This window comes from Chiloscyllium plagiosum, unplaced genomic scaffold (assembly GCF_037043375.1).
Source record: "Chiloscyllium plagiosum isolate Xiang-an unplaced genomic scaffold, Cpla_swu_hap1 HiC_scaffold_7, whole genome shotgun sequence".
NCBI classification, from domain to species: Eukaryota; Metazoa; Chordata; class Chondrichthyes; order Orectolobiformes; family Hemiscylliidae; genus Chiloscyllium; species Chiloscyllium plagiosum.
Window position 1 is genome coordinate 5286204 of NW_028270145.1, and position 19640 is coordinate 5305843.

General features: G+C 44.0%; 1 long non-coding RNA gene across 1 annotated transcript in view; it reads left to right on the forward strand.

The window, feature by feature from the left end:
• The first annotated feature begins 3151 nt into the window (after positions 1–3151).
• Positions 3152–19640, forward strand: part of LOC122551262 (uncharacterized) — a 205945-nt gene continuing 189456 nt past the window's right edge. Inside the window, exon 1 of the long non-coding RNA XR_006312067.2 lies at positions 3152–3471. This is a non-coding gene — a long non-coding RNA (uncharacterized LOC122551262). The remainder of the gene's footprint in view (positions 3472–19640) is intronic.

Genomic DNA, 19640 nt, shown 5'->3' on the forward strand with positions numbered 1-19640 from the left:
TTATTCTTACAGATAGCTGAGATCTCCTTACAAGTTTGTTTCTCAATTTCTGACTATTAGGAGGTCTTTAAAACAATCCCAATAAGGTGATCATCCCTTTCTTATTTCTCAGTTCCACCCAAATAACTTCCCTGGATGTATTTCCCGGAATATCCTCCCTCAGCACAGCTGTAATGCTATCCCTTATCAAATATACCACTCCCCCTCCTCTCTTGCCTCCCTTTTTACCCTTCCTGTAGCATTTGTATCCTGGAACATTAAGCTGCCCATCCCTGAGCCATGTTTCTGTAATTGCTATGATATCCCAATCCCATGTTCCTAACCATGCCCTGAGTTCATCTGCTTTCCCTGTTAGGCCCCTTGTATTGAAATAAATGCAGTTTAATTTATTAGTCCTACCTTGTCCCTGTGTGCCCTGACTGTTTGACTCGCTTCTGTTCTCAGATTGATCTCTTTCCTCACTATCTCCCTGGGTCCCAAAGCACTCCATCTCCACCAGCTCCCCACCCCCCCCCACCACCCCCACCCCCTCCCCCACCCCCACCACCACAATAGTATAAAACTTCCCAAGCAGCTCTTGCAAATTTCCCTGTCATTATATTAGTCCCCTTCCAATTTAGGTGCAATCCGTCCTTCTTGTACAGGTCACTTCTTCCCCAAAAGAGATTTCAATGATCCAAAAATGTGAATCTTTCTCCCATCCTCAGATCCTCAGCCATACACTCATCTGCTCTATCCTCCTATTCCTGCCCTCACTAGCTCACAGCACCAGGAGTAATCCGGATATTACTACTCTCGAGGATCTCCTTTTTAAATTCCTGCCTAACTCTCTGTCATCTCCATTAAGAATCTCAACCTTTTCCCTCCCTATGTTGTTGGTTCCAATGTGGACAATGACCTCTTGCTGGCCCCTCTTCCCCTTGAGAACATTCTGCACCCTCTCTGAGACATCCTTGATCCTGGCACCAGGGAAGCAACACACCATCCTGATTTTTCTCTGCTGGCCACAGAAACGTCTGTCTGTACCTCGGACTAGAGAATCCCATAACACAATTGATCTCTTGGATCCCGGCGTACCCCTCATTGCATTAGAGCCAGTCTCAATACCAGAAACTTGGCTGTTCGTGCTACGTCCCCTGAGAATCCATCACCCCTACCTTTTCCAAAATAGCATACCTGTTTGAAATGGATATAACCACACAAGACTCCAGCACTAGCTGCCTACCTCTCTTATCTGTCCTGAAGTTAACTGTATCTGAGACTTTCCCCCCTTCCTATAACTGCCATTCTTTCAAAGAGCATTGACTAAAATGAAGGAGGAAGGGGCTGTGGAGAAAGACTTGCAGAATGGGACTAAATAGATTGGTCATGATAGGTTGGATGGGCTCCTTCTGCACTGCACTATTCTGAAATTCTGTGATTCTTTGAATGTTTTGGACTAATCATCCCCATGGAAACTTTGGGGACTTTGGACTTGGGCAGATTAGTACTTTTGTTTGGTAACAAGGGTTGATCCTTAATCAGTCTCACGTCTTCAAGTAGTTTTTTTGAATTATTTAAATATTCTTACAACACAACTGTCCTGCCCATCGGAGGAGAGGAGAAGGCAATTAGGAATTAAGCCCAGTGGCTCAAAGAGTTGCATACATTTTTATTGCAGTTATAGAGTGATACAAGCTCCCTCACTTTTTATATTTACATATTCAAGGCTGAGGTAAACAGATTTTCATTCTGTAAAAGAGTCAAGGATTATGGGGAGTGTAGGGGAGGTAGATAGATGTAAAGCGTGGTCTTGTGGTCTGACATTGGAGACATGGTGATGCAGGAAAATAGAGTTCAGAACAGAATGAGATCATTTTATTGAAGGTGAAGAAGGCTTGAGGACAGAACTGCCCTCCACCTGCTCCTTTGTTTTATGTTCTTGAGTGATAACACTGCATTTAAACAGTGAATTCTGTAGCACTTGACTTGGTGGAAACAGAGAAATGGGCTGACAAGTCCTTACCAGCTTCCAGCATAAAAGGGAATTGCACACTGAAACCCTGCCGAATTCCCCACACGCCAAAGGGATTGCTCAGGAAATTGAATTTTCTGCTGGGCATTTTGCACTGCACCTGGGACTCTCTGAAATTCTCCATTTAAATCAGAGACATTGCATAGTTCTCCTGAAATCAAACAAAATACTTACTGTGGAAAAGTGACAAGTACATAGTTAGTCTAAGTAGCTGCTGAGTAGCTATCAAACTGACCTCATACAGCCCTGAACCAAACCTCCCTCAGCGACCTTAAACATCTCCCAGATTCTTAGCATTTGATTATTGCACACATGCAAATGCTACAGTGAAGAATTATTTTTTAAACCAGAGAAAAGCTTCAGTCCAAACTCCCTTACATGCCATCGAGAAAGGACAATTCTCAGAAATTATAAAAAAATCCTTGCATCTCTTTCACTTCAATGCAGAATCCAGAAATAGCATATAATTCCAACCATCCTTCATCACAGCACTGGACAACACTGGGCCAGATTGACCCAGGGGTGGCAATCCCCCACAGATTGCCAAACTACTCTCCCATCCCACAGGACCCAATACCGAGCTCAAACGGACCCAACCCCTTCTTCCCCTTTCACCCCCACACTGGACCATCAAAACATGAAACCACCACCCTTGACATCGCATCCATTCGGTGTCCCCCTCTGGATCCAACTGCACTGGGCTCCCCTGCTATTGGACCTGATCCAACGCCATTTCCACCTCACCCCATCCCGACTCACTGGCTTTCTCCCACCCACTGACCGCACCCTGAAAAATGCACTGCTTGCCTTGCCATCTTGCACTATGATACCCTGTCCAGATAGACCTTATTCCTTGTCCAGCTGGCACCTTACCCATCACCTTCCACAGCTGGCACCCTCACTATCTGGCACCTTACCCACTAACCATATAGCAACCTATCCTGGCACACTCCTCTCTCCCTAGCTGATATCCTACATTCCTGGCCCCCCCACCCATCTGACACTCTAACCTCTGAGCACGCTAACATTACATTGACCTTATGTATTTACGGTTTGACAGCAGCTATCTAAGTGGCCGTTAGGATCTCTACATCACAGCATAGAAGGGCTGGCTGCTGAGAGAAGAGGGTGCGACGTTTCTTCCTCTAACAGTTCTGTGCTGTGAAAGAACGGTCAGAACTGAAGTATGACTCAGCGTTTCTGAGGGAGCTCTGATCGGAATCTCCTCACAGAAATACTGAGCTCCTTTCTAAAAATAGGAGAAGGGCCAGTTTGGCAATCTGTGTGGGATTGTCACCCCTTGGACAATCTGTGGGGGATTGTCACCCCTCGGACAATCTGGCCCAGTGTTGTCCAATGCTGTGATGAAGGATGGTTGGAATTTTATGTTATTTCTGGATTCTGCACTGAAATGAAAGAGATGCAAGGATTCTTTTGTAATTGTTCCTTTCTCGACGGTATGTGAGTAAGTTCGGACCCAAACTTTTCTCTGGTGTGAAAATGTATTCTTTACTGTAGCATTTGCATGTGTGCAAATAATCAAATTGACTTGCCATTTGCTTGTACTCCCCAGTTGCTTTTATCATGATATTTACACAGTCCGCTTGATGGGCTGATTGCAATATCGGGGAGCCGCATAAAAAATATAATTCAACAGATATATTTTGATCTAAGGGAAAACGGTAGGTGGTTTAAAGAGTGGACCACACAGTGCAGTTCTGTCAATCATTGAAAACAAAGGGAATTTTGATACTTTGGAGAAAGTTATCAGGAATCAGTCGGTGCTTGCAAAAGTCTCGTAAGGTTAAGGTGGGAATTACATAATGGTAAATATAAGACAATAGGTTGGAGAGGTCAGCAGCCCTCAAGTTGGGGTTGTGCCTGTGTGATATTTATCTCATAATGAAGCTGAGGCACAATGATAAATGCTCCGAGCTGTTGCTGTGCAAAAGGGTTTATAAACAAGTACATGTCATTAATCATGAAAACAGCTTTGTCAAAAGTATCAGGAGACCAGATACATCTTTATAATTACCTGAGATGCCCTTTGTCCTGCTTCTTTAATATGTGTTGCGTCTCAAGTCAGTTACTTTATTTTTAATGATTCACAAACTGGGAAAACTAATAATGTATTCAGTTACATCAAAATATTGCCCCACATTAAGAGCCCCTCGATTGAATTAGTTTGAAATTTGAAACTGTTGAGCCAGCGCAAAGTCACTACAGAGTAAGTACAAGAATGCTGGTGACCAAACAATTTGAGCAAACTTAATAGAGTCATCGAGATGTACAGCACAGAAACAAACCCTTAGATGCAACTTGTCCACACCGACCAGATATCCTAAATATATCTAGTCCTATTTGCCAGCACTTAGCCCATGTTCCTCTAAACCCTTCCGATTCATATACCCATCCAGAAGACTTAAATACGGTAACTATGCCAGCCTCCACCACTTCATCTGGAAGATCGTTCCATACACGCACCACCCTCTGCATGAAAAAGCTGTTCTCTTAGGTCTCTTTGATATCTTTCCTCTCTCACTCTAAACCTAAGCCTTCTAGTTCTGGACTCCCCCAACCCAGGGAAAAGACTTTGTCTATTTATCCTATTCATGCTCTTCATGACTTTATACACCTCTATAAGGTCACCCCTCAGTCTCCAACACTCCAGGGAAAACAACCCCAGCCTTGGGGCGGCGCAGTGGCTCAGTGGTTAGCACTGCTGCCTCACAGTGCCAGGGACCTGGGTACGATTCCTGCGTTGGGGCAACTGTCTGTGTGGAGTTTGCACATTCTCCCTGTGTCTGCGTGGGTTTCCTCTGGGTGCTCCGGTTTTCTCCCGCAGTCCAAAGATGTGCAGGTTAGGTAAATTGGTAAATTTCCCGTAGTGTTAGGTGCATTAGTCAGGGGTAAATGTAGGGAAATGGATCTGGGTGGGTTGCTCTTCAGACGATCTGTGTTGTTAGGCCGAAGGGCCTGTTTCCACACTGTAGGGAATCTAATCTATTCAGTCTCTCCCCACAGCTCAAACCTTCCAACCCTGGCAATATCCTATGTGCGGGAGACCAGATTGCACACAATATTCCAAAAGTGGCCTAACCAATGTCCTGTACAGTCACAACATGACCTTCCAACTCCTATATCAATGCTCTGACCAATAAAGGAAAGCATACCAAACACCTTCTTCACTATCCTATCTACCCAAGACTCTACTTTCAAGGAACTATGAACTTGCGCTTCAATGTCTTGTTGTTCAGCAACACTCCCCAGGACATTGCCATTATGTGCTTAAGCCCTGTCTTGATTTACCTTTCCAAAATGCAGCACATCCCATTTATCTAAATTAAACTCCATCTGTCACTCCTCAGCCCACTGGCCCATCTGATCAAGATCCTGTTGTACTCTGAGGTAATCTTCTTTGTTGATGTCATCTACAAACTTCCTAACTATACCTCCTATATTCATTTTCAAATCATTTATATATATGTCAAAAAGCAGTAGACCCAACACTGATCGTTGTGGCACTCTACTGATCACAGGCTCCTGAAAGTCAATCCTCCACAACCACCCTTTGTCTTCTACCTTTGAGCCAGTTCTGTATCCAAATGGCAAGTTATCCCTGTATTCCATGTGATATAACCTTACTAACAAGTCAGCAATGAGGATCCTTGTCAAATGCCATGCTGAAGTCCATATAGATCATGATTAGAGTGGTACTGAAAATGCACAGCAGTTCAGGCAGCATTTGAGGAGCAGGGCAATCGATGTTTTGGGCAGGAGCCCATCATCAGCTGCCTGACCTGCTGTGCATTTCCAGCATCACTCTGATCATGACTCTAATCTCCAAGATCTACAGTCTTCACTTTCGCCTCCATATAGATCACTTCCACCACTCTGCCCTCATCAATCCTCTTCATTACTTCTTCAAAAAATTTATCAAAATAGTGAGACATAATTTCCTAAAGCCATGTTGGCTATCCCTAATCAGTCCTTGCTTTTCCAAATACATATATATCCCTGTCCCTCAGGATTCCCTCCAACTACTTGCCTACCGCCAATGTCAGCCTCACTGGTCTATAGTTCCCTAGCTTTTCCTTACCACCTTTCTTAAATAGTGGCACCATTAGCTAACATCCATTCTCCCGGCACTTCACCTGTGTCTAAAGATGATCCAAATATCTCAGCAAGGGGCTCATCAATCACTTCCCTAGCTTCCCACAGAGTTTGAGGATACACCTACATTTAATTTACAATTTTTAATTCGTAGGTGCATTGTTTGCAGGATACTAGAAGGGAAATTATTGACGAAGGTTAGGGACAAGATTTACACACATTTAGAAAAATATGGATATTTTAATGATCGACAGCATGGCTTTGTGAGGGAAAAGTTGTGTCTCACAAACTTGATTGAGTTTTTTGAGGAGGTGTCAAAGATGATTGATGAGGGCTGGGTGTTAGATGTTGTCCATATGGACTTTAGCAAGGCCTTTGAACAAGGTCCTTAATGGCAGGCTGATATAGAAGGTGAAATGACATGGCATCTATGGCTTGGTCATAGAAGACAGAATGTAGTGGTGGAAGGGTGCTTTTCTGACTGGAGATCTGTGACCAGTGGTGTTCCGCAGGGATCAGTGATGGGGCCCTGTTGTTTGTAATATCAAAAATGATACAAGAGCAATGTTTAAAAGGTATCTTGACAAATACATGAATAGGCAGGGAATAGAGGGATATAGACAGTGTAGAAGGTTTTCAGTTTAGAAAGGTGTTACATACTAGCACAATCTTTTTGGGGGGGTGGGGAACCTGTTCCCATATTGTACTGATTTTTGTTTTCATAATTTTGCCAATTATTCCACCCTTCTAATGTGCCAGATTGCCACTTCTCAGAATTGTCAAATAAACGTGTATGTTTTCTGTGTGTAGCCCAGTCCTTTGGGCAGATCAGATTGCCTGATTTGAAAGTCTGGATAGGTAAAAACAATGACTGCAGATACTGGAAACCAGATTCTGGATTAGTGGTGCTGGAAGAGCACAGCAGTTCAGGCAACATCCGAGGAGCAGCAAAATCGACATTTCGGGCAAAAGCCCTTCATCAGGAATAAAGTCTGGATACTTTATCTTTACCTGCAGGCTGCCAACAGAGATACTTCACACATGAATATATCAATCACTGGGAAAACTGAGGCCTAAATATATCGTGTCTAGAGAAATAAATTTGTCGATTGGACACTTGTGACTCGCCATCATTATATAACTTCTGGAGTAACTTGCTTTTACTTTAGACATACTGGTCATTAAAACATTACATCATATAAGTTGTCAGCAGTGTCCAGTGGGAATTGTGTGGATTTTCGGAGGGTTAAGAAAGCCAGCTACTCTAGGAAACTCCAATGATAAATTTTGTTAGCAATCTGAAACATAGACTTACTGGGTGTGTCAGGATGCATATAAAGTGTGCAGTCCCTGGTGCTGTGGAAACGAAAGGTGATGTGGAACAGAACTGGAATTTTCTCCAGTCTCAGTGGCAAAATAGTGAGGTGACTATTGAATGGAATAAGAAGCCTGAACAAATAAGATGTAGCAACTCTTTTGTTAGTGCAGGGGATAGAGTGCTCCAAGCTGTTTTGTTCACATGATCTCACAGAGAGGCAGAAAAGCCAAGTGGGAGAAATTATGCCAGCACTAAAGACATTTTTTGAACCTTACGTTAATATTTCCTGTGAATGATTTGAACTCAGCATTAAAGCTTATGGAGGGAGGGAGAATATTGATCAGTATGTGATGGCACTGACATAACTAGCTCATTGCTCTATTTTTGGACAACTTTAAAGTGTTCTCATCAGAGATCAGATTACCTTAGACATGAGAGATCCTAAGAGGACAATGCATCTGCTACTCTCAATGAAGCTATCAACATGCCCAGCAGCTTCAAAATTGTCAACCATCACCTGAAGTCCATTAATGGAAAAACATTTGAAGCTTTCTATTATGCTGAGAGACAGCCCAGGCAGAGCAGTAACAACATATTGAAAAAAAGGAAGAAATACTTCCAGAAAGACCAATGAGAAGATGAAGGCCAGAGTAAAGATGTAAAGATAATCCACAAAATTAAAGAAGTAGCTTCAGTCAGGAAAGCTGTGTTATAACTGTAAGGAGCTGTTAGCTGGAGAGATGTCAGATGGTGATTGGGATGAATCACGCTACACCAGAAAACATGTTGACATCATCGGGTATGATGCTGAGAAATGGTTTGTGACGGTTAGAATGATGACTGCAGGAAGAGGTGAACAATTGAACGTGAAATGTCAGACAGTCACTGGTGTCATATGTAACATTCTGAGCTTTGCAGACATGCGAAGCTAAATTTCAAGGTAAATTTGAGTGTATATGATGGAATAATCCTTGTTCCAAAAATAAAGTTGAGAGTGCAATTTGCCCACAGCAAAGTTCTGTAATTCCAGATAGTAAACATTAAGCAAGATCTACCCATTTTAGCTTGAACAGCTTAAAACTTGGTTAGGTAACCCTTTGTGTGTCAGAGGAGATTTGCAGTGTTTGATAGGCCACCAAACCGTTGACTATTGAATAGTTCCTTCAATATTACAAAGATTTATTTCAGGTTTTGGCTATTCTCCTGGTGACCTCATCTCTAAGTAGGTGAGGGTGTGAGACCAATCCTGCCAAAGAGAGGTGTAGCTACTATCGAGTCTAGCCTGAAGACAGGGAAAGGAGGAATGCAGCGAGTGGCAACTCCTACAGACTACATTAGCAGCATAGTACCAGTGAAAAAGACTGGAAATCTGAGAGTATGCTTGGATCAAAAAGATCTCGATAAAGCTCACTACATTAAGAATTGAAGGAATGTTGCCATCATTGGCCAAGGAAAAGATCTTTATGACCAGAGTTGCAAAAGGTATTGAGTGGCAAGTGAAAGCTTGATTCCATTCTGGGGTTCCAGGTGGCTGTGCATGCTGTTTGGCTTTTCCAGTGCTCCAGACGAGTGTTTACCCAGAGCACACTAGACTGACAGTAAGAAGAAGCTATCATGGATGATGTTCTTGTGGAGACACAGTGGAAGAAGCCATCACAGATCACAATCAGAATTTACTGTGACTGCTAGAGAGAACTCACCAGATGAACCTGTAGCTAAACAAGAAAAAGATGTGATTGAAGACTCCTGAGGTCATGCAAGCAACACACGTGCTGTCAGTGAAAGGATCCCACCTGCAGCCAGGTGAGTTGAAGGTGTAGCAGAGACACTGTAACCAACAATTGTGAAAGGCATGCGACCAATTTGTTAAATTTGTGAATGATCTAACAACATTCATGCCTAATCTATCGCCAGTGTGTAAAACTCTACACAAGCTTACTTCTAAGGAAGTATGGTACTAGGCAAAGGATGAGAAGCAGCTTTTACTTGGAGTAGGCAGCCAGTGACAGTGCTGAGCTACTTCAATGTCAATGAAGTCATGTTACCTTGCTGTGTTAGGTCAGCAAAACAGGACTGAATGACAAAAGCAAGATGATAAAAAGAAAACATCAGACCACATTACAACTTGGAACCTGTGTAGAGCAGTTGTCACCTCAAGTGTATGAAGTGAGCATTAGTGGCTCACTATCGAATCACAACTGCATGCATATATGTACATCTGGAGAATTTGCTCCTTCACTGCAGTCAGCTGATGAGGAAGACATGACATCTCCAACTGCACTGAGCACAGAACGATGGTCATTCCAAGAGGTTCACCATTCCCTGACAAGGATAATGAATCAGCAACAGGAGTTGCAGCATTTACCATGAGAATGTCACTTCCTGGCAATGAACATCCACCAGAAATGGCTGGACACTAGAGCAGCAGCCAATGTCAATGCACATGTGCATCATTCTAAGACCTATGAACCTGCACTCTAAAGTCTCTCTGTTCAGCAACACTCCCTAGGACTTTAGCATTAAGTGTATAAGTCTTGCTAAGATTTGCTTTCCCAAAATGCAGCACCTTGCATTTATCTGAATTAAACTCCATCTGTCACTTCTCGGCCCATTGGCCCATCTGATCAAGATCCTGTTGTAATCTGAGGTAACCTTCGCTGTCCACTACACCTCCACTTTTGGTGTCATTTGCAAACTTACTAACTGTACCTTTTATGCTCGCATCCAAATCATTTATGTAAATGATGAAAAGTAGTGGACCCAGCACCGATTCTTGTGGCACTCCAGTGGTCACAGGTCTCCAGTCTGAAAAACAACCCTCCACCACCACCCTCTCTCTTCTACTTTTGTGTGACCTGCCACAGTTGTGTGACCTGTATGTAGTGCTTTCACTTGAGAAGTCGTAGCCATGAATCACATTACATGGAAAACATGGTACAAACTTTCCTTTCACTTTTCCTTTACTCCCAATCTAAATTGATTCTCCTCTCAGTCTTTTTCTTGTATTTACTTTTCAGATTAACTTGTGAATTCTCATGAACAGATCTTTCCTATATTTGCCAATTACTATCTTTTTTTCTTGGAGTGCCCTGAGGTGTTTAGTGTATTCCAGTTTGTGTACAGTGTACAAAAGCAACTTCCTCAACCAAAGTGCACCGGTGGAATTTGCGTGCTTATGGACTAAGCCTGAAAGTGGAAATATTTTGTGGAGGGGATCCCATGGCGTACCGTATTAGAAAGCATATTGGATCATACATCAATCATCTACCTGATTGGCTGTCAGTGAGCTTTCTGACAAAATTACAAAACCTGACGAGATTACAAAATCTCATCTGGAGCAAAGGTTGGCATCTCTGGAAGTTGGCAGCACCAAAGCACCGGGGACTGGAGCAACACACCCCTAACCCCCTGAGTGGGAGAATCAGTGATGAGTAAGGGGTGCTGTTTATGGGGTAGGATGTGGAGATTTGGTGTTGCGGTGTGGGGTTGGCAGGGTGAGGGGTGAGTTTGATATAAGTACAAGAGTGACTGTCAAATACCATCCCCTGTTATTATGCTGAGCCCCTCAGTCTTGCTCAGATGAGTACAAATCAAGAGGGTAACATTCCCAGTTTCCTGATGAAGGGCTTTTGCTCCTCAGATGCTGCCTGACCTGCTGTGCTTTTCCAACACCACACTCTTGACTCTAATCTCCAGCATCTGCACTCAGTCCTCACTTTAGCCTAACATTCCCAGTGCCAACCCACCTAATCATCTGTTCTTCACACCACCTCCTTGCTGCTTTTAGGGAGGGTTAAGTTCTACCCCATAATTCTCACCCTCGCCATTTCTATGCAGCATTAGCAATATAACAAAAGTCAGTTGAATACGGATACCCAAAGTCATGCACTCAGTCAAACGCATTTCAGGACAGGCAAAATTTACGGAGAAAGAAACAGTCATTGTTTTTGATGATGCTCTATGCTCTTCTGAAAGGCTGTATTAAGCCATGCATCATCTCTATCTGTGTGCAGACCTTCAGCAGTACAATAAACAACCAGCATCTGTGATGGAAGCTGAGATAATGTCAACATTTAAGAAAAGTTTTTACGAGTGGCTGAAGAAAAAGGTGACAAATAAACGTGGGAATATTACGGATGCATGGGATTAATACTTTTGTGAGCGCACGCACTATTTAGATGAGTTAGCCAGTTTCAATGTTGTAACTTCTTTGTAATTCTTTGATAACCCAATCTTACATCGTTTGGAAGTGAATGAGAATGCATGTGTTTAAAGCCAGGTCTATTTATGGAACTACCAACTTATCTTGCTTCAATAAAACAAAATCAACAGGTGTTGGAAATCTGAAATAAAACAGAGAATGCTGGAGCAACTCAGCAGGTCTGGCAGCATCTGTAGGGGGAGAGTTGATGTTTTGAATCCGGTTCTGTCGAGGAGTCATATCAGACTCAAATATTAAATCTGTTTTGCTTCTTCCCTAATCTAGTGTACATGGTATTTGCCGGCACTAATGTAAGTATATTAGACAGTGTATCCATCCTCTCATAAGTGCAAATGAAAGGCGATGAGGGGAGAATTTCCAAATCTTGGCCCACCATTGCTTACACAGGAGCATAGATTCATACACATCAGGCCTACAAAGTCCGTATGGCAGTCACTAAGTATGCCACAATAATACGTCTTCCAGTGCCAAATAGTTTTGGTTTCTGCACTGTATCTAACTGCAGCACAGCACTGAAGTGTGAATTTGCTATGCAGAAAATGGTTTTTACAACTGACAAGCTATCAACTCATTATTGAAATTTCTCTCCAGCTAATTTCTAACATCCAGTCTACCTTTTGTATCTCTGCTAAATTAACATCTGCAAGATTTTGCTCAAAATATCACAGGAACAAGCAGTTCACATTTTACTAGTCAATGTAGTAATGCTGAAAAAGTTGAATGCACATGTCCAGTGCTACTTTAAGGTTATGTTCCTTGTTGTCATTAATTGGAAAACTCTATTCAGCAGTATACTCTGCTAGGTAGTTGGCATGGCTTTGTCCTTCACAATTCTTTAATTGGTGCCCTGAAGTGGCCCCAGCATTCAATCCTGTCAGTACCAGGCAATTAAGCAACACGGCAGGAGCTTGCAATGAAATAACTGTATACCAAAAGACAATATGATCTGCTTCTAATAGCATTAACGCATGCATAAAGCTGTAGAAATTAATATCAGTCCTAATATCTGACCTCTAGGCACTCCAGCATGGAACCAGTTCCATTATGTGGAATGTCAAATGTACTGCTTTACTCGTCTTTCTCGGTGCGTGGGTCTAATGGGAATGAAATAATATTGTTAGTAATTTCTGTGAGGAAAGTGAATGCTTCTACTGTGACACAAAGCCAAATCAAGCAGGATGCTAACACAGAATTTTAAAATGCCATGAGGAGGTGTTAGAGGCTGCTTGTGAGTAGGTGCTGGATTTTACAATCCATAGTCATTGTCTCAGCTATTTTAACAGGCTTCCACCCTATCAGGTTAAAATGAGCTGTCATTTATTTCAGTAAATCCAAAGTCACAGTCCAAGAAATTGTTTTGTGTCATCGTGCTGGTGTAAACTGAGTGCAGGAAACAATTCCTGTGCCAGATTGGATAAGACTGAAACCCAGCAGGGTGTGCAACTCAGTGGCACAAAACTGGCAAGCTGCAGAAGTTTGCTATTTGTCCCCAGGCAACTCCCTGGCAAGCTGGGTTTGAAATGTCAGCTGCTACAATGTAAATAGCAGCCTTCAGGTTGGGAGAGGAAAGATGGCCAGAGGGCAATTGGATAGAGGGGCAAAAGTGGTCAGTAAGAAAGGAGAATCTGAGCGGGAGTCAAGAAGAGAGAACCAGGAGACAGCCAAGCAGATGCTGCAAATCTGCTGCTCTTCATTCAATATTCATTTACAACTGATTTGCAGTCTTGCTTGTGGCCTACAGTAGTTCCTTTAATGACCACAGATCAGGCTGCATGGAGGCCGTGAAGGAAGCCAGCTTAGCAGTTCTGTAAAGTGTGTTTCAAAAAGGGCTTTAAATTGTTCAAGGCATTTCTGGTCTCCCTTCCCAAACATAGGAGGAAAGGAACAGGATAAGGACATTCAGCCCTTTGAATCTGCTATTCAGTGAGACCAGTGACCTGCCTGTGGCCTCAACCCCACCTTTTTTTCCCCCCAAAATGACCTTTGTTTCACTTATCTGTCAAAATTTGATCTGATTCAGCCTTGAATAAATACGATGTCCCAGCTGCCATACTTTCCAGGGACAATTCCACAGACCATCAAACCTCTGAGAGAAATCATGAATCTTCTCAACTCTGTCTTTAAATGGAGACCTCTTATTCTCAAACTGTGTTCACTAGTTCTAGGCTCCTTCACAAGAGGAAACATTATCCCGGTATCCATCCTGTCAAGTCCCTCATGATTTTGTATGTTTTAAAAAGATCATCTTCCTCCATGGGTAGCACGGTGCCTCACAGCGCCAGAGACCTGGGTTCGATTCCAGCTTTGGGTGGGCTTTGCATGTTGTCCCCATAACTTAGTGGGTTTCTCTGGGTACTCCGGTTTCCTCCCACAGTCCAAAAGTGTTGCAGGTTAGGTGGATTGACCATGCTGAATTGCCCATAGTGTCCAGGGTGTTCAGGCTAGGTGGATTAGCCATGGCAAATGTGGGGTTATGGAATAGAGTTGGGGGAGCTGGATCTGGGTGGGATGATCTTTGGAGGTTTAGTGTGGACTCAATGGGTTGAAAGGCCTCTCTCTGTGATTCGTTGTTGCTGGACTAAAATTCTGATACTTCCCGGCTCACAATCTTTACTCCGCCCATTGCAGCAATTCAAAAAACCAGGTGACCATTGTTTCTCAAGGAAAACTAGGGATGGGCTATTGATCTAACCCTTGCCGGAAATGCCGACCTCTCATGAGTGAATACACTTTTTGAAAGGAATAGATGTGAACATCTCTATGCCTATATGAAAGGTGCCATGGTTTCCGCTATAGGTCTTGTCCCTTTTTCACCTTTACTGTGCTGGTGGGTGGCACATTTCCAGTGTTTCACTAATGCATCTGCTCTGTTTGTGCTAGTGAACAGTTAGGTCTCTGCTTTACTCTTGCAAAATAAGCACAAAGATATCAACCTTCTTGACCACAATGTCCTTTATTACAAAACAAAATTAATGCAATGTATGTAAACTGCATTGAAAAAGATATTTTTTAGAATATTGTTGTAAAAGGAACTTTCACTGACAGTTATGAGATGAAAGCAAAATCTGGTAGATTCCTGATTTTTGGCACAAACTGCTTTGAACTTTAGTTCTGAACAGTGCTGAAACAATGGGTAGAGTTGCTCCAGGACGGTGAGATAATGAGGTTGTAATCTTCATTGTTATTGAACAATTCAAATTTAACTGAAGATAAACAGGTTTTGCAAGGGGCAGAGGACTAAGCATTAAAGTTCAACTAGGGACTTTCAGATGTTAAGTGCCTTTTACTTACTGACTGAATCCAACATGTCCACCTGGGCAATCCTCCATGATCAGATGCATCCATTAAAATCACCACCACCATCCTCGCCCCTCCCCTCCCTCACAACTTCTGATCTTCACCTGACCTTCCTTGTCTCCAATACCTTCTCCGGGTGTCCATTTTTTCTCCCCTGAACATTTGATGCCCATACCAAACCTCTGATTCCCACAACCTGGGGGGGAAGGTAGCTGGAAATGTGATAAGTAGATGAAGGTGGGGTTGATGGGTGATAGGTCGGAGTGGAGGGTGGAGCGGATAGGTGGAAAGGAAGATGGACAGGTAGGATAGTTCAAAAGGGTGGAACCAAGTTGAAGGTCTCAAGGCGGAAGATGAAGCGTTCTTCCTCCAGGTATTGGGTGGTTAGGGTTTGGCGGTGAAGGAGGCCCAGGACTAGCATGTCCTTGGCAGAGTGGGAGGGGGAGTTAGTGTTCAATCACATGGTGGTGGGGTTGTTTACTGCATGTGTCCAGGAGATGTACTCTGAAACGTTCCACAGGTTGGTGTCCTGTCTCCCCAGTGTAGAAGAGACCACATCGAGAGCAACAGACATGGCAAATGAGGTGTTTGGATGTGCACAAAAATCTCTGCCAGATGTGGAAGGATCCTTGTGCATCTTGGATGGAGGTGAGGGGGCAAGTGTGGGCGCAGGTTTTACATATCTTGCGGTGGCAGGGAAAGGTGCCAGGAGTGGAGGGTGGGTTGGTGGGGTGGCATGGACCTGACGAGGGAGTCGCAGAGGGAATGGTCACTGCGAAATGCTGAAAGGGATTGGAAGGGAAATATATCTCTGGTGGTGGGTCTGATTGTAGGTAGCAGAAATGGCAGAGGATAGTGCAATGTATCCAGAGGTTGGTGGGATGGAAGGTAAGGACTGGGGGGTTTTAGCATTGTTGCAATTGGAGGGATGGGGTTCAAGTACTGAGGCGCGGGAAGTGGAGGGGATGTGCTGGAGGGCATTGTTAACCATGTGGGAGGGGTAATTGTGGTCCTTGAAGTAGGAGGGCATCTGGAATGTTCTGTAGTGGAATTGGTCCTCCTGGGAGCAGATGCAGTGGAGGCAGAGGAATTGAGAGTAAGGGATAGTGTTTTTAGCAGAGGTAAGGTGGGAGGAGGTGTACTCCAGATAGCTATGGGAGTTGGTGGGTTTGAAGTAGATGTCTTTGTTGAGTTGGATGCTGGAAATGGAGATGGACAGGTTCAGAAAGGGGAGAGAGGTGTCTGAGATGGTCCAGGTGAATTTGAGGTTGGGGTGGAAGGTGTTAGTGAATTTGTTGGACTGCTCAACCTCCTCGTGGGAGCATGACATAGTGGAGGAACAGGTGGGGGGTGGTGCTGGTATAACTACGGAAGATGGACTATTCCACGTACCCTATGAAGAGGCAGGCATAACTCGGCTCATGCAGGTGCCCATGGCTACCCCTTTGGTCTGGAGCCAGTGGAGGATTGAAAGGAGAAATTGTTGAGGGTAAGGACCAGTTCAGCCAATTGAATGAGTGTGTCAGTGGAAGGGTACTGGTTGGATCAGCGGGAGAGGAAGAAACGGAGGGCTTTCAGGCCCTCATCATGGCTGATGGATCTGTATACAGATTGGATATCCATGGTGAAGATGAGGTGTTGGGTGCTGGGGAAACAAAAGTCATGGAGGAGGTGAAGGGTGGGGGTGGTATCCCAAATGTATGTGGGGAGTTCCTGGACCAAGGGGGACAGGATGGGTCAAGGTATGTGGAGACAGGTTCGGTGGGGCAGGAGCAGGTGGAGGCAATGGGTCAACCGGGGCAGTCAGGTTTCTGAATTTTGGGTAGGAGGTAGGACCGGGAAGTGCAGGGTTCCCAGACTATGAGGTTGGAGGCTGTGGGTGGGAAATCCCCTGAGGTGACGAGTTTGTGGATGGTCTGGGAGATGATGGTTTGGTAATGGGAGGTGAGGTCATGGTCAAGGGGACAGTAAGAGGAAGTGTCCATGAGTTGGTGCCTGGCTCCAGCGTGTACAGTTTGGTGCGCCAAACTACCACAGAGCTCCCCCCCACCCCTCCCCCCTTGTCTGCTGGTTTGATGGTGAGGTTGGAGTTGGAGTGGAGGGAGCTGCATGTTGTGAGGGTGAGAGGTTGGAGTGGATGAAAGGGGTGGATAGGTTGAAGCAGTCAATGTCGCAGTGGCAGTTGGAGATAAAGAGATCGAGGGTGGATAACAGACAAGCCCAGGGTGTCCAAGTGGATGGAGTGTATTAGAGATGGGCAAATGGGTCCTCAGAGAGTGGGCGGGAGACCTGATGGAAAACATATCCTCTGAGGGTGGGTGGGCGGGCTCCTCCGCAGTTGAACCCCATCCCTCCAATCGTAACAATCCCCCCGGTCCTCACCTTCCAACCCACCAGCCTCCAGATACAGCACATCATTCTCTGCCATTTTTGCCAGCTACAATCAGACCCCACCACCAGAGATATATTTCCCTCCCCACCCCTAGCTGCATTCTATAAAGACCCATTGCCTCTACAACTCCCTCATTAGGTCCACACCCCACCAAAACACCCTCCACTCCTGGCACCTTCCCCTGCCACTGCAAATGATGTAAAACCTGCACCCACACCTCCCCCCTCACCTCCATCCAAGGCCCTAAAGGATCCTTCCACATTCGGCAGAGATTTTCCTGCACCTCCAAAGATCTCATCTACTGTGTCTGCTGCTCTTGATGTGGTCTCCTTTACATTGGGAAGACAGGACGCCAAATTGTGGAACGTTTCAGAGAACATCTCTGGGACACATGCACCAATCAACCCCACAGCCCTGTGGCTGAACACTTCAACTCCCCCTCACACCCCACCAAGGACATGCATGTCCTGGACCTCCTTCATCACCAAACTCTCTTTGGAGAGAGGAAGAACATGTCTTCTGCCTTAGGAGCTGAAAAATGTGTTGCTGGAAAAGCGCAGCAGGTCAGGCAGCATCCAAGGAACAGGAGAATCGACGATGCTGCCTGACCTGCTGCGCCTTTCCAGCAACACATTTTCAGCTCTGATCTCCAGCATCTGCAGTCCTCACTTTCTCCTTCTGCCTTAGGACTCTCAACCACATGGGGTCAATGTGGATTTCACCAGTTTCCTCATCTCCCCCCCCCCCCCACCTTATCCAATATCCAACTGCCTTCTTGAACTGTCCTACCAGTCCATCTTTCTTCCCACTTATCTGCTCCACCTTTCACTCCAACCTATCACCATCATCCCCTACATCCATCTACTGATCGCACTCTCAGCTACTTTCCCTCAGCCACATCCCCCTCCTATTTATCTCTCAGCCCCCTTGGCCCTCCCCATATTCCTGATGAAGAGCTGATGCTCGAAACATCGACTCTCCTGTTCCTCAGATGCCGCCTGACCTGCCGTGCTTTTCCAGTGCCACACTTTTTGACTCTGACTCTCCAGTATCTGCAGTCCTCACTTTCTCCTAATCACATGCTCAGTCTAGAATTAGTATTATTTTGGAATTCCCACGCTTACGCTGCTCAGAACATTCCATTTTAAAGTACCATCCTTCTTTTTGAAGGTTGTCTCCGGAGGGAGAAATAATTTGATCAGAGTGGTCATTGCTTGGTATTCCAATAGTTAAAAATAATGTAAGACCACACCCTGGAAAACCTGATGTTGTGTAAAATGTTGACGGAGAAGTGATAGTATCAGGTGCAGTATATGCTCATCTATCAGTATGCCTAGCTAAATTAACAAGGTTCACTCACAGGCTCCATCTGTGCTTCCTACCCCCCATCACCACAAAACAAGGACATTTAGTCAAATCTACCAAAGCACAATGAGTAACATGGAAAATCACTAGGGGTCAGGCAGAATGTTTTTTTCTCTCAGGCTTCACATATAGCTTATGAAGAATTCTCTTTGATCCATCACATACATTCTGCATAATGCACAGAAAACATAGGGGAAACTGTGGAAACAATTATTAAAAAGTCAAACTGGAAAAATACATTTTCAGCCTGTTTCACAACTTGGAAAGCAACACACATTTCTAACAACCAAGGCATACAAAATGAAAAAAAAAAATGAAGGCTGAAAATCAAAATAAACCTAAGAAATAGTTTCATGTGCAACTGAGTCCATTGGCAGTTCATGTCAAGGAAGCCATTTCACAGCTTGAGTTAAATCATGGTTAAACTGATATTTAATTCCATTTACACAGTTCTGTAAATCCTGAAGTTAATTTTTATCTATCGTAATCAATATCGGGAATTTTCAAATGACCTTATGTCAAAAGTTTTCTGACGGACAATATTCTGGAGTTCCACTATCTCTTATGTGAAGCAGTGCTTCCTGACATAACTTTTTGTCCTGAATAAAAAATCTCTAATTTTAAAATGAAAGTCTCAACCTCCAACATTGACCTTGCCTTTTCTTCCCTTTATAAACAGATTGAGCTTTTGCATCCCTTTAGTATTTTCTATTTTTATGTTAAATAATTCACATCATTACTGTGCTATGGCTACATTAATATGTATTCTGCTACTCATAAGCAACCAGCCTCAAAAAATAATTTCAGTTTTATGAACTTTTAATATCTAATGAGTGGGTAATTACTGGCTTGTAACTCAATAAATTGGTTTCGCATGAAACAATGCAAGTTCATATCTTCATCCAGAGATTTATAAATA